Below are 3,336 nucleotides of genomic sequence, written 5' to 3' on the forward strand. Positions count from 1 at the left end.
AATAATCGTTTGTGGCAGCCCTAGCTGGGACTAGAAATTGTTTTTGTTGTTAGGTTAATTCTGAGAAAAAAAATTTAAACACATCAATTCTTCACGTGGCCCTAATCCTCTCCATACATTACACATAAGAGTCTACTGATGTGACTGATGTGTTTTCAGGGATTAGTCAGAATCAGACTCAAGGAGCAACCTCCATGGCTGGAAAATTAAGCGAATGGAGTGCAAAAAACTGTAATTTCAACATTTTATGACCTGTGTTAAATTGTCCAACAGCAGAAATAAACATGTAGCATGTTCTATCAGATTTTTGTAGAAGTATGGCATGCTCTTTGTCTGCTTTATTGTCACTATCCCACTCCATTCATTCACAGCTCACTCTGCTGCTCTCTCTCCATCTTAAGACACACCTTAAAGCAGGTAGCCCTTTTGAAATGGAGATGAAAATGATTTTAGGTTACTGCTGTTAAAAAATCCATTAGGAGAATTGGAACTCACCCAATATAAGTCTTAGAGGTTCTGCCCTCACCAGTAAACCCACATCTGGCTGCAATGGTGTCACCATACTTCACATGCACCTCCTTCTTAGTAGGATAGAAAGCCTAGAAAGAAAATTGGGCAGTGAGCAAACGGCACTTTACATGAAAAACTGTTGTAATCAATATATTGTTTAATTTAGATGTATAAGTCATAATATACACCTAATCCGTTAATTATCAATTCCTTAATGAACTGGGAACAACTTGGACCAGCTAATGGACAGAGATCTTATTCTTTCATCACTAATATGCAAGAGCTTTAGAGTACTACACAGAGTGTACATCCTAAAAATAAAGAAACAATATAATGAACACAATCTTTAATATTTATACATCACAAGTTTTAATTATATACAAGTGTTGAAGTATTGAGCATCTTGTATGTATGAGGCCTTTAGTCATACAATTCAAAACAGTAGCAGCTGAAGTAAATCTGGATAATCACAAATATCTTTCTAATAACTCTAATAACATTTGCTGCATCTATAACAGAACTATCATGACAGTGACTAGAATTTAACCATTTGCTCCTTTTCGCTACTGTGGACAACCTAAAATTGTGAGTTTTTAATTACATCTCACCAAAGGACTGCAGTTGAGGAATGTACACTGTCCATGTAAATAAATAAATTATAAATTAATGATAAATGTGAAAACATACCTGCGGTAACTGAGGGGACTGTCTCCCAATCAGGCTCCACTTTCCATCTCTGATCCTATAGCCACTGACCACTTTGCCTGTGACAGAAACACTCATCCAGACTACCATTTATACTGATCAAAGTTCTTCTCAAAAAACTACTGAACTGAATGATATGACTCACCAAGTTGGTGTGTGTGGGTCCTGAAGGCAAATGGGTAGATGGGGTATGAAGTGTAATCACAGGCGATGTCTGCATTTGTAGCTAACAAAGAAAGTGTTATACACTCATTGTGCATCTGTTCTTTCACTGATTCTTGAGAGCCCGGGCAAAACACTGCACTGCACATTCACAGAACCTTTTCTGTCTGGGCCTTTTCTGTGCCTCTCTCCAATACTTTCTCTGATTCCTCTTTGCCCTGTCTCTCATCTTGTCTATCTGTATTACTTCTTTGTCTTGAACTCTCCTCTTCCACCTTTGTCTTTTCTCCGCTTGCATAGCATATTTCTTCTCTGGGTCACTGTTTAATTTTTCTCTTCTTTCATTGGTAGTCTCTATTTCTTCTCCTTCGCTCCTCAACTGACAATTTCTCTCTAGCCATACTTTCTTTTAATACAAAAGTCATGAAAAATGTATTTGAATATGACTATGGAATCAGATGTCCATTTATTTAACATGATTGGTTGGTTGATTTATTGATTGATGTAACACTGGCTTGTGCAGACAAAATCAATGTTCAGTGGAAGTAGTGGGAGATAAGACACAGCCATTACAATATTCCTAAGAATACAACACAAAACGGTCAGGATTTCTCCCTGAACTCTGCATGTGTGATAACTGATATAACTGTGATAACTGATAAGCAGACTCATTGATCAACTTCCCCATTGATTTCCTCTAGGAACCCCACTTCTCTTTTCTTCATTCTGTGCTCTGAAGCCCTTCTGTTATGTCACAGTATCTAGCATCTGTTTGGAAGATGTGTCTGTTCTGGACAAATCTGCCACAGATTACACTAATGACGATGGAAAGACACAGTTTTGCACACTGTCCGAGTCAAAGAGACAGGATGCTGTGCTTTGCAGTAACGTATTGTGTCACTTCCGGTTATCGGTGTTGCTGCCGCGGTGCTCTCTGCTCTGCTCACCGAAACAAGATTTTCGTATATTTCTCACATCAGCGATAATCTACTTCTCTCTGCACTATCCTTAGACTTGTTCTGTCGGTGCACGAACAGGTTTCTTTACTATAGTGACCACAATCTGATAGTTTCACCAGTTTCTGTTTTTCCTAACTCGAACCGAGGGTCTAAGGACAGAGGGTGTCACTCCCTGTACAGATTGTAAAGCCATCTGAGGCAAATGTACTTTGTGACTTTGGGCTATACAAATAAAATTGATTTGATTTGATTCTGTTAGCCACACTAACTAGTGATAGCAATGGATTCTCTCTGCTCCCCTTCTCTCTCCTCCTGCTCTCCCCTCTCCTGCTTTCTCCTGCCCTGTGTGCCACATGTTCAGTTACTCCTCGTCCTCCTTTAGTGATAACGGTACTTGTAATAATGTAGTTTATTTGTAGCTTTGGAGGCGAGGGTCAGTGAGTTAGAGGCACGGTACTGCACCACCGAACAGTCAGTAGCTCAGATAGTTAGCCAGTCCCCTGTCGCCGGTGCGGTACCGCTGCAGGTAGCTTCAGTTAGCCGTCCCCTGGTAGTTCCCGAGCAGCCGGGTGGCTGGGTGACTGTTCAAAGGACGCATAGCCCAAAACTGAAGCCCACGGTACACCACCAACCGCTCCACGTTTCTAACAGATTTTCCCCGCTCAGCGGGAGAAACCAAATCTGATCATTGGCAGGTCCATAGTCCAAAACGTGAAGTTAGCGACACCGGGGGCCATAGTTAAATGCAACCCGGGGCCAGAGCGGGCGACATCGAGTCTTTTTTGAAACTGCTGTCTAAAGATAAACGTAAATACAGTAAGATTGTTATTCACCATGGCGGTAGTGACACCCGGTTACGCCAATCGGAGGTCACTAAAATTAATGTTTCATCGGTGTGTAAATATGCCAAAACAATGTCAGACTCCGTAGTTTTCTCTGGTCCCTTCCCCAATATGACCAGTGATGACATGTTCAGCCGCATGTTGTCATTCCACCGCTG

At 41.1% G+C, this 3,336-nt stretch overlaps 1 long non-coding RNA gene across 1 annotated transcript; it reads right to left on the reverse strand.

The window, feature by feature from the left end:
- Positions 1-466: 466 nt before the first annotated feature.
- On the reverse strand, positions 467-2,510 carry LOC113745175 (uncharacterized). The gene is made up of 3 exons (XR_003462012.1): positions 1,361-2,510; positions 1,198-1,274; positions 467-599 (listed from the first exon to the last, which is right to left on the reverse strand). It is a non-coding gene; the product is annotated as an uncharacterized LOC113745175 (long non-coding RNA).
- Positions 2,511-3,336: the final 826 nt, after the last annotated feature.

This window comes from Larimichthys crocea, unplaced genomic scaffold, assembly GCF_000972845.2.
Source record: "Larimichthys crocea isolate SSNF unplaced genomic scaffold, L_crocea_2.0 scaffold50997, whole genome shotgun sequence".
Classification (NCBI taxonomy): domain Eukaryota; kingdom Metazoa; phylum Chordata; class Actinopteri; family Sciaenidae; genus Larimichthys; species Larimichthys crocea.